At 48.1% G+C, this 11,863-nt stretch overlaps 1 long non-coding RNA gene across 1 annotated transcript in view; it reads right to left on the bottom strand.

Annotated features, from left to right (window-relative positions):
- Positions 1-3,328: 3,328 nt before the first annotated feature.
- Positions 3,329-11,863, bottom strand: part of LOC134758152 (uncharacterized) — a 54,804-nt gene continuing 46,269 nt past the window's right edge. Inside the window, exons 3-6 of the long non-coding RNA XR_010133094.1 lie at positions 4,690-4,802; positions 4,308-4,428; positions 4,065-4,200; positions 3,329-3,862 (exon numbers count right to left, since the gene is read on the bottom strand). This is a non-coding gene — a long non-coding RNA (uncharacterized lncRNA). The remainder of the gene's footprint in view (positions 3,863-4,064; positions 4,201-4,307; positions 4,429-4,689; positions 4,803-11,863) is intronic.

Here is an 11,863-nt window from a genome sequence, read left to right as displayed (position 1 = left end):
GGTATCATTATGTCATGTTTCTTTCAATAGAATCTGTAGGAAATAAGGACAAACCATGACTCGGTGAGCCTGGCCCTCTGGAAAGCCACTTTGAGGGGAAGGTTTGAGCTCCTTACACAGAAGTGGTTCCCAGGCCCCCCGCTGCTGGGGCGACACTGGGTGTGGCGTGAATCCTGGGTGAGCCATGCACCATTTTGTCTGGACTGTTTCCCTCTCAGAGAACTCAATTGTTCATTTGCTTAGTGGTATCAGCAAACAAGCAGCATCCCATGGGTGAAACCCCAAACGCCTGGCAAGGCCTCCAGCCCACCTTCATGTGAGTTTGTGAGCCTCACGCTCAGCTCACAGAGGCACCACTCAGGAAGGTCAGGGACATGGCCTGCAGGGCTCTCGAGCCCAGTGGAGCTGGGGAGGGAGGGAGCGATTGACAGAGAAGGAAGCTCAGCCACACAGCCAGGTGCCTCAAGCCACACAAGCATGGGGTGCACATGGCCAGCGATGTCCAAATCCAGGGGGCCCTGCTGTCCTGGAAGTTGGAGAAAGCCACCAACAGGTTCTCCACTTACTCTCAGGGCCAGCCATCAATGGTCCTTAAAACCCCCTGACAGTGGGTCCTTTGATCCACCCCTTGCCAAGGCCACAACCTCATCCCTTCTCTCACAGCAGGGGCTTCAGCCCTCCTCCTGCCTCCCAAGCCCTCAGCCTGGCCCCTGGTTTTCGCAAGCCCTGATCTTCTACTTCTGTAAAGAGATGAAGGCCTCAGACTCAGCTCCTTCCACCTTCTATTGTTGTTCCAACTCAGATCTATTGGTCTTGACCAATAGGGAAAAGCATCCTTAGCTGTTGTTTGCAGCAACCCTTTGGACAAACCATACCATCTTCCTGACCCCCTGCTTCCTTATCTCTAAATATCAGAGACACCCACACTTACCACCCAGCATGATCTCATGCCAGGTAAGTCCAAGGTAATTGGGGCCAAGGGCTGTTCTGAGGTTAAATAATGTAATCTCTATCAAGAATATGACAACACGAGGCTGCAGTGAGCCGTGATGGCACTGCCTCACTCCAGCCTGGGTGACACAGTGAGACCCTCTCTCAAAAAAAAAAAAGAATATGACAACAGCTCCTTGATATGATAAACACAGAGTTACTGTATGACCAACTCTCCACTCTTAGGCATGTACCTAGGAGACTCAAAAGCAGTGTTTAAATACATATTTGCATAGGAGTGTTCTTGGCAGCATTATTCATTATAGACAAAAAGTGGAAACAACCCAAGTGGTGTATCACAAAATGTGGTATATTTATACAATGAAATATGGTAGTGTTCCTCCATAAAAAGGAATGAAGTTTTGTTCGTTTGTTTGTTCGTTTGTTGTGACAGAGTCTTGCTCTGTCTTCCAGGCTGGAGTGAAGTGGCATGATCCCGGCTCACTGCAACCTCCACCTCCCAGGTTCAAGCAATTCTCCTGCCTCAACCTACTGAGTAGCTGGGACTAAAGATGTGTGTCACCACGCCCGGCTAATTTTTGTATGTTTAGTAGAGATGGGTTTTCACCATGTTGGCCAGGCTGGTCTTGAACATCTGACTGCAAGTGATCTGCCCACCTCAGCCTCCCAAAGTGCTGGGATTACAGGTGTGAGCCACAGCACCCAGCCAGGAATGAAGTTCTGACACAGGCTACAGTGTGGCTGAGCCTTGAGAACGTTATGCTCTGTGAAATAAGCCAGACACAAAGGGCCATATAGTGCCTGATTCCATTTACATGAATTGTCCAGAATAGGCGCATTCATGGAGATGAGAAGTAGATAGATGGTTACCAAGGGCTGGGGGAGGAGGGAATGAGGGGTGATTGCCAATGGGTGTGGAACTCCTTTTTGTAGGGACATGATAATATCCTACAATTAGGTAATGTTCACGGTTGCCCAGCATTGCCAACATACTTAATGCCTCTCTGCTCAGCCACTTTAAAGTGATTGATACCATACATTTTATGTTTTGTATATTGTTAAAACAATTAAAAGGGAGGCCCTCAGACTAAGAGTACCCTAATGCCTTGGGTTCTTACATAAGCAGAATTAAACTTAAGGCCAGGGGCGGTGGCTCATGCTTGTAATCCCAGCACTTTGGGAGGCCGAAGCCAGTGGATTACTTGAGGCCAGGAGTTCATGACCACCCTGGCCAACATGGTGAAATCCCACCTCTACTAAAAATACAAAAAAAATTAGCCAGGCATGATGGCGGGCACCTATAATCCCAGCTACTCAGTAGGCTGAGGCAGGAGAATCACTTGAACCTGGGAGGCAGAGATTGCGAGATTGCAGTGAGTCGAGATCATGCCACTGAACTCCAGCCTGGGCAACAGAGTGAGACTGTCTCAAAAAAAAAAAAAAAAGAAAGAAAGAAAGAAAGAAATAAACAAACAAAAAAAGAAACTTAAGCTCAGCCAATCACAGGCAGCCAAGTAAGCATGAGTTCTATTACGAGGAACTCCCCCTGGCTGGAGAGTTCAAATGAAAGGACTGCTCCACTTTAACCAATTAAATAATTTCTTTGCTCTGCTTCCACATTCACCCTATAAAAGCTTTCCCTCCAAGCCCCTCCAGCAGAACCCCCAACCAGCTGGGGTCTGGAGCTGCCCTATTCATGAGTAGCTTTCTGCTGACATAAACCCTTTAAAGTTTTAATGTGACTATGTTAATTTTTTAACAGTATCTTACCACGATATTTTAAAAAGAAAGCAAGCTCTGGTGATTCAGCTCCTTTCTGCCCCTACCCAGGGTCTCCCTTTAAACGCAGACTCTGTGACATCCTAATTACTGGCTTCTCCATGGTCATTGTGGTGGGCAGAAGAACAGCCCTGCAAAGATGTCCACATCCCAGTCCTTATCCTAGTCCACGTCCCAGTCTACGTCTCAGTCCATGTCCCAGTCTGTGTCCCAATTCCTGGAACCTGCGAACATGTCACCTTACATGGCAAAAGGAACTTTGCACGTGCAATTAAGGAACTGGAGATGGGGAGCTGATCTCAGGTTATCCGGGGGTTGGGGGGGGGGGGTCCAGGCTAATCAGGTTTCTTACACAAGGGAGGGAGGAGGATCAGAGGAAGAGATGTGTCCTTGGAAGCAGAAGTCAGTCTGAGAGAGATTGGAGGATAGCATGCTGCTGGCTTTGAGGATGAAGGGACCATGAGCCAGGGAACACAGGCGACCTCTAGAAGTTGGAAAAGGCAATGAAATGGGTCCTCTTCCAGAGCCTCCAGAAGGAATGCAGCCCTGACCACCCATTTTGCATGTAAATCTATATAATTTAAAGTCACTAATTTTCTGAAAATTTCTTGCCGCAGAAATAGACAGACAAGTCCTACACTCTTCCAACATGTTTGGTCCCACCACTATTAGTCTATGCTCCTCAGCCTTGGCCCCACCATCCACTCTTTCATTCCATCTCTCCCTCATCCTGCCCGAAAAATTCCTAGGGTTGTTCTCCTGCCCTCACCTTCAGGGAAATCGCCTTGGACCTTACGTGTGTGGACACAGCCACAGTCAAGCTGCATTTTGAACACTCTCCCAACAGAGAAGAATTCTTGCCTTTCCAATGGCTCCCAACAGGAGGGCCAAGGAACGGATGGTAACCATGCTCCACTGCGCAGAAGGCATTATAGAATCTTCCAATGAAAGGTATTTTAATTACTCCTAGTCCCACAGCCCCAGCTTGGTCTTCCAGCCTTCTGATAAGGATGTTACAGGAGTGTGAGAATGGGATTCGTCCCAAGACGGATTCTCTAAGGCCTACCTAAGCCGCTGTCTTTCCCTCTGGAATGCACTTCAATTACGATCTGCTGGCCATAACACTTTACATCTGAGGAGGAAATTGTATAATCCCTTTAGTGACAATTAAAAGGAAGGATTTGCCTGCAGGTCATCAAGAGCATCTCAGAAACATTGCCTGGCTGTTCTCTCCTTTTCTCACTTTAATCCCGTTATCTTGTTTCCTTGGGGCATCTTCCTTTATTACTTTTAAAACCTTATCAGAGAGGAAGAAAGACAATCAGAATACTTACAGGATGGTTATCTTGCAGTGGTTGGAATCCATGTAAGGCATCTCAGAGAACTTTACACCCAGAAGGGTCCTTGAAATAGAGAAGAGGCACCGATGCTCATGCCCCTGGCTTCCCCGGGTCCTGAATCAGAAGGGCCCTGCAGACACAGATGGCTCTTTGGAAACTGGTTCTGTGACTGAGGGCTGATGTCCATCAAGGGCAGAATCAGACAGGCAGATACCATGAGGACCACCTGGTACTTACCCCTCACTTCACAGTGGGATCTGAAACCCGGAGAAAAGGAGAACTGGGCCCAAGCTTCAGAGTCCAGGGCTCGGGATCTGTTTGCTTAGAGTGGCAGCCTCTGTTTGAAGATCTCAGTGTCCTTTAAAAATGCATAAAGAAGGAGGCTTGGAGAGAGAGAAAGAGCACACATAGGAAGATGCTGTAACTACAAAAGTCAGTACTCAGAGGGGCTCAAGTGAAAGTGGAAAGCAGAACAAGGAATGTTTGCCTGAACTCGGAATGAACATCATCCATCAGATGTGCATGTTCCAGGAGTTTGCAAAGGGCTTGCCCATGTACTGGGCACCTTTCTGGGGGGTCCCATGCCTCTCTCCTTGCCAGAGAGTATTCATGGCCATACCTCAGCATCCCAGCACCAAATACAGACGCTGTGGGCAGCAGGTGATCCATCAATGCATAAAAGGGCAAATCCATGATCTCAATGAGCCCTTAGGGTTCCCCCGCCTCAGCTGCCTGTTTTGCAGAAGAGAAAAGGCCACTGTCACACAGGGAAGCTTCCAGCCTGTTCCAAATGCCTCCTCATTGACCTAACTGCTCAGCACGTTGAGCTGGATGGGACTCTGCCAAGGCTCAGTGAGGCATTTGATATGGTTAGGCTTTGTGTCCCCACCCAAATCTCATCTTGAATTGAATCACCAGGTGTTGAAGGAGGAACCTAGTGGGAGGTGATTGGAAAACGGAGGCGGTTTCCCCCATGCTGTTCTCCTGATAATGAGTGAGTTCTCATGAGATGGTTTTATAAGTGTTTGGCAAGTTCCTCCTTCACTCACTCTTCTCTGTCCTGCCATCATGTGAAGAAAGTGCCTTGCTTCCCCTTCACCTTCCACCATGATTGTAAGTTTCCTGAGTCCACCCCAGCCATGTGGAACTGTGAGTCAATTAAACCTCTTTCCTTAATAAATTACCCAGCCTCAGGTAGTATCTTTATAGCCATGTGAGAACAGACTAATACAGCATTCTATATATTTCTTCATCCTCTGAAAACCCCAGCACCTTCCATTGCCTTATTCACATAAAGTATCAGGCATGAACTGGGCAGATGTACAGATGGGTCATTCCGGCCCCTCCAAATGCTTCATGAAACTGAAGGCACAGACCTGGCCCTGAATGGCCACATGATCTTGGACACTTTTTAACCTCAATTCCTCCCCTGCAATGGACTGACAGTACCTGCATCTCAGGGCTTCTATGAGTGTTACTCAAGACAGCAAATTGAGCTCTGCCTGAAAACTGAGGCTGTAGTGGACAGTCATTAAGAACCTCTTTCTCCCTTGATGATGTGGCCCCTTCCCTCAAGGAGCTCAGCCCCTCAGCATACTGAGACAGTGACTCTGTAAAGAAAACACGTTGAGAAACCTGCGTTTGAACCATCTGTGGACTCTTGGGTGGGGAGTGGGGAGAAAAGCAATCTCACCCAAAAGCTTCACCCCCTTTAAGAACTGTTTTGCAGGAGAGCACAACAGTTCTCTGAGAGAACTGCTCAGAGGTAGGCAACAAATACTGCGTGATTCCACTTATGTGAGGTCCCTAGAGGAGTCAAATTCACAGAGACAGAAAATAGAATGGTGGGTGCTAAGGGCTGTGGAGGAGAAGGGGAGTTAGTGTTTAGTGGCTATAGAGTTTCAGTTTGGGAAGATAAAAAAGTCTGGAGATGAATGGTGGTGATGGTTGTACGTGAAGGTACTAAATACCACTGTATTATATATTCAAAAACAGTTAAAATGGTAATTTTTTGTTATGTATATTGCAGCACCAAAAAAATGAATGAAGAAATAAATAATAGATAAACAGTGGTAGTAGTTACACGGTAGGAGGTACCACTTATGTAGGGCTTCTTGTGTGGCTTTTGGTTACCAACTCATTATGTGCATGAGAGACACAGTTAGGAGGCATTAGGAAGAGAAAGCAAGACCAATGGGAAATGTGGGTATATGTTAGCTAGGGCTGCATAACAAATTACCACTGAGTGGTTATTTCCCCATGTTCTGGAGGCTGGTGAGTCCAAGATCAACATTCCAGCTGTGGTTCCTGATGAGGGCACTCTTTCCAGCTTTCAGGTGGCAGCCTTCTCAATGTGTCCTCATGTGGCAGAGGGAGAGCTCTGATGTCTCTTCTTATAAGGATGCCAATCCTACCAGGTTAAGCCCCACCCTTAGGACCATGTTTAACCTTAATTCTCTCCTTAAAGGCCCTGTCTCCAAATGTAGTCACATTGGAAGCTAGACTTTCAACATATAAATAGAGAGGAGTGAACTTTTTCCTAACAGAGGGGAAAGATGGATTAGATACGGGTGGAGACAAAGACTGGCTCCACTTTGCTGAGTCAGGGCTCAGAGAATTTGAGAAGCATTTGAGAAGCAGAAAAAATAGGCATTTGAGAAGCAGAAAAAATAAGGAGGGAAAGTGGTGTCTTGGGGGATGAGGGGGCAATTATAAGCTTTCTTTCCCATACTGAGTTTGAAATAAACCCAGGATAGGCAGTAAGACAACCCTGGAGCTTTGTATATATGCCAGGGCTGGACTTGAAAATGGGGAGCCATAAATTCATGAGTTCACCCAACTTCGACTCTGTGCCTGAAGAGCAGCCCAGAAGCAAAACAAGAGAGCGAAGCTCATCAGGCTTAGAGTCAAGGGAAAGGAGGGTCACTGACTACAGCTGGGCAGGGATAAATCAGCAGAAGAACACTGAAAAATGGGAAGGAAGTGTTTAGAAAGGAGGGTGGGGAAGGAAGAGGGTGGCCCAGATGCTTTGAGCAAATATGTGAAGGCTGAAAAGAGACTGAGGCTGCACAGCTTATGTAACTTACCTGAAAAAATATATAACACTAAATGGTGGAGTCTTAAAAAAAAAATGTACTGGTCAGAGTTAAACAGGCAACGAAGATTTTATCCAAGACTATTGCAACCTGGGAGAGAGATTGAACTCAATTCCACTGAAACAACAGGTAGGAGGGTTTTGAAGCTTTGGAATGAGCTAGGGGTAAAGTCCTAGAGGACAGTGGGGGAAGGTGGGCTGATGTGATCAGGCTGTGTGTGTTTGTCAATCACCTCTCATCAACATCAGGCTCCCCTCCCTCAGGGACTGGGAGTTGGGGGCACCATCTTCCTGATGATCATGTTTTGAAGGAACCACTTCCAGGTCCTTGAGAAATACATTCCTGGGTTGTAGAAGGTTTCCATCTCAAAGGGCCAGAGAGAGACTTACAACCGCAATTTTTCTAAAGCAATGCTCTGAGCAAAGGGAGGTCAGGGGCCTCAAGTCAGGAAGAAGCCTGCCCAAGCATCAGCCAAGCTGATGGAAACATTCAGGCTATCCTGGCCAAGTCCTAGAATCATCTGAAGGATGAAGAAATGGAAGCTATGAGAGGAAGAAGGACCTGTTCAGCACAGAGCCAACTGTGCACCCCTGAGCACTTGCGGCTCTGTTTGCAGCGTCCTGGGGCACCAGCTCCTGAAGTCAGGAAGGAAGCAGCCAAGCAGCTCCAAGGCTGAGCAGTGGGCCCAAGGCACAGAGAAGAACCATGGGAGGGTTCCGGTCTTGTGCATCTGCACATTCAGCCCTGCAGCCACTGCACTAACTTCTCACCATCACAGTCTCCATTGTACGGATGAGGAAACAGGAAAACAAACAACTTTCCCAAGGCTGACAGAGCTACAGCCATCTGCATTTTCCTCATCCCCTTGCTGTCCTTTCCCGGGACATCACTCTTGCTTGGATCAACAAGGATGGCCCAGTAAGGAGCAGCCTTCATAACAAGCCCATATGAAGGCCTTGTGCTCACAGGAGAGTCTGTGTGTAGCTGTTCACATTTGGAAGACTTTGACGTTTGATCCCAACTCTTTTGCCCTCTTCCTTTTTATGCAATTAAAATCAATACCATAAAACCTCAATAGCACATAAGGAAGCAGGAAGCCCTCACCAGATGCTGAACCTGCCTGGTGTCTTGTTTTTGGACTTCCAGGCCCGAGTTCGTGGTATTTTGCTATAGCTGCCCAAATGAACCAAGACTGCCAGGGTCCTCTTGCCAGAGCCAGCAAGCACCTGGGTTTACAGGTGAGTGGGAAGAGAACCAAGAGGGCTGCCTGATGAATGTACCCTCTAGGTCCAGGGCTGTGGGCTCAAAGAGAGGGGAAGCAAGAACCAGGCTTCTCCCAGTCTGCCCTGTGGGATGGAAAGAGTCATGGCAGCTGCCCCTCAGGGCAGGGGGAAGGCAGATTGGGCAGCTCTGCCCTGCTTTGAGTCTCAGGCTCCAGGCATGGAGGGAAGAGGTCACATTAGGGAGGAGCTGGGCTTGCTTTCCTCACGTGGGTGAGAGCAGGACTGCGTGGTGCCCATCAGCAAGGGTGGCACTCGGCTTCCCTGCATCCAGAGTGCCATCAAGGCAGCCTGAATCGGCACTCCTGCACCGAGGGCCTCAGGTGAGGCTCTTCAGAGATGCTGGCAGGATCTGGGGGACATTGGGCTGCTTGGAATAGACAGGCTGCCTTCCACATCACAGAGATTTGAGTGGACAAGATGGCCAGGCTCCAGTCCAGTGCCAGACAGCATGCGGCTGAGAGATGAACTGGCAGGCAAAAACACCGACGGATGGCGAGGGTGACCTGGAGCTGCCACTCAGAGCCCAGAATGCCCAGCAAGCCCTGTCCTGGAGGCTGTCATGCCCTGGAGGCAGGAGCAACCACTGGTCCCAGGACAAAGACTCCCTGCGAGTGCAGCCCAGATAGGACAGGTGGTAGGAAGGCCACCCAGCCCCATGGACCTCGCTTGGTCTGCTGCCTGCCTCTGCCCTGACACTCTGCGGGTTCTGGCTCCACCTCATCTCCCAGATGCCCACCATGTCCTGCTGAGCACACATCTGACCACTCAAACCTGCTCAAACCAAGCATTGCTGCCAGAAGCCGCAGTCTCTGAAGTAGAGATGGTGGCTGCCTCCCCCACCAGCTCTGAGTTTTCATTGATTCATTCTATAAATGGGAATCCATGCCTTTTATGGCCCTTCTCCCATCACTGCCTTTTCAGTAGCTTTGGCCTCAAGCCAGCAGCTATTTAAAGTCTTCATGATGCTGAGACTTGCCTACATTAATATTCAAATGTTGTTGTAATTACCCCTGACATTTATTGAGTTGTGGCTGGGCCAACCACTTCATATGTAGACTTCATTCGATCTTCGGGACTGATCTATGATGTATACATGATGACGGGCCCCATCCCCTGTACTCATCCTCAGATGAGGAAGCCCAGCTCAGAGCAGGAAGAAGGGGTAGTCCCACAGCCACCTGCGAGAGGCAAAGGTGGGATGTGAACATGACACTCCAACTCTAGAGCCTGCCTCTGTTTAAAAAAAAATCATCCAAGACTTGCAAATAAGCAAAAGGATGGCTTCCGACGCCACACGGGGCTACTGTCTAGCAGCCCACACATGCGAGAGTTCATTCTTTAGGGAAGCTCCTTTCCTACTGCTCTTTCCTACTGATTCGTTCCCAGACTCTGAAATTATTTGTCAAGCTGTGGATTTCTGCCTGGCAAAGATGCAAATGACTTCTACCTGGTGAAGAAGATAACCCCACAGGCGATGACTTCATTGCCCTGGAGGACAGCAACCAGCTTTGCCTTTAACGTAGCAACCTGATTTCAGCTCACCTTCCTGGCTTACGGTGTAAGCACCTGTTCCTCAAATTCTCCTTTGAGTGGGGTTCACCCTCCTGCCAGCTCCCTGTTCAGTGAGGTAAGTTAATCTTTGAGGAGTGTTCATTCCATATTTGCAGGAGAGTCCTATTTTTAACTGTTCAGAGGGATGTTTTGATGGCTCTGAGCTCCAGCCCTGCTGGAAAGCCTGCCCCTCCTCAGAGGTATGGCTCCAAAGCCCCTCCTCTTTAAGCTTTCTCAGTCCAGCTTTATCCTCTGACTGTTCTACCCAGTAACACTCATCCTTAACTGCACCCCCACCTCCATAAGGTGTGGAAAATAAAATGTCAGGACCCTCTAAATGTATTATGCCAAGGGAGAGGTTAAGCCCTAGAGACTGAGTTATGTAGCATGTTTGCAATTCTGCTTCTTAGATTATAAATGAGGAGAGATGAATTATCTTCCTCATTGCTCTTGTACCAGGCCTCCCCCTTCCAATCCAAGACTTTGCTATGGATTCACTGCCTCCTTTATTGCCCTGTACCCAACTCAGCCCAGATGATGCTCAAGACCCCATAACCATTACATCTTCAGTGTAGAATGCTAAATATACCTTTTCTGAAAGAAAAAGACCACCTCAACTAATCAGATTGTTGTAACTATACATTTAACCTTATATAGAAAGATACTGAAATTCTGGTAGTCTTCCCTGAACTTTGTTTATGTATGCAATCCCAAACTTCTGCACTTTGGAACACTGACTTCCATTCTTTGGAATCTGTGTTTCCCGGGTGGCTCATCCTCAGCTTTGCAATTGAATGAGCTCTCTTTAAACTAGATTCTGACCCTTTTGTTTACTTGAGGTTTACAGTGCCTATAGCATATGCACAGCCCAGCTCACCCCCACCCCCAGCCAACAATGGCTTCCAATTAGATGACTTTCACTCATCCTCTCTCCTGGAGTCCCTGAAACACCAATGGAAGGTATACATACATATATATATATAGTTTATATATATATAGTTTCATGCCTTTCATTTCTAGCCATATGCAATCACAGGGACAGCACACCTCTCTCGGTTGTTGGATGGATGAACAGATGGATGGATGTTGAATGTTGAATGTTGAATGGATGAATGGATGTGTGGATTGATAGATGGATGAATGGTAGATAGATGGGTGTGACTGATGGATGAATGGATGGATGGATGGGTGTGTGGACGGATGGATGGATGGATGGATGGATGGATGGATGGATGGATGGATGGGTGTGTGGATGGATGGATGGATGGATGGGTGTGTGGATGGATGGATGATGGATGGATGGATGGATGGATGTGTGTGTGGATGGATGGATGGGTGTGTGGATGGATGGATGGATGGATGGATGGATGGATAGATGGGTGTGTGGATGGATGGATGGGTGTGTGGATGGATGGATGGATGGATGGATGGACGTGTGGATGGATGGATGGATGGATGGGTGTGTGGATGGATGGATGGATGGATGGATGGATGGATGGATGGATGGATGGGTGTGTGGATGGATGGATGGACGTGTGGATGGATGGATGGATGGATGGGTGTGTGGATGGATGGATGGATGGATGGGTGTGTGGATGGATGGATGGATGGATGGATGGATGGATGGATGGATGGACGTGTGGATGGATGGATGGATGGATGGGTGTGTGGATGGATGGATGGATGGATGGGTGTGTGGATGGATGGATGGATGGATGGATGGATGGATGGATGGATGGACGTGTGGATGGATGGATGGATGGATGGATGGATGGATGGATGGATGGATGGGTGTGTGGATGGATGGATGATGGGTGATGGGTGATGGATTGATTGATGGATGGATGGTTGGATGGACAGATGG

The sequence above is a fragment of the Gorilla gorilla genome, chromosome 23 (genome assembly GCF_029281585.2).
Source record: "Gorilla gorilla gorilla isolate KB3781 chromosome 23, NHGRI_mGorGor1-v2.1_pri, whole genome shotgun sequence".
Lineage (NCBI taxonomy): Eukaryota > Metazoa > Chordata > Mammalia > Primates > Hominidae > Gorilla > Gorilla gorilla.
This window is presented reverse-complemented; position numbering and strand designations above follow the sequence as displayed.